Below are 258 nucleotides of genomic sequence, written 5' to 3'. Positions count from 1 at the left end.
GCCAGCGGCTGGAAGCGCACAGAGATGCGTGCGCGTGTGGCTCCCCCCTCCCGGTTTGTGCGTCATTTCCGGGCGGCGGTGGTTTGAGCCTAGAGCCCGCGAAGACGCCGGGCCGCGGTGGTCGGAGCTGTGAGTGGCGCGATAGGGTTCAGCTTTCGCGGCCCCAGCCTGTGAGCGGCCCCTCAGGGCAGCAGAGAGGCGGGAGTGCCCGTTCCCTGCGGGTGCGCTGTGGTGTCATGCGCGGCGGCCTGGGGAGAG

This window comes from Mesitornis unicolor, unplaced genomic scaffold (assembly GCF_000695765.1).
Source record: "Mesitornis unicolor isolate BGI_N332 unplaced genomic scaffold, ASM69576v1 scaffold31070, whole genome shotgun sequence".
In the NCBI taxonomy this organism is placed as follows: Eukaryota; Metazoa; Chordata; class Aves; order Mesitornithiformes; family Mesitornithidae; genus Mesitornis; species Mesitornis unicolor.
This window is presented reverse-complemented; position numbering follows the sequence as displayed.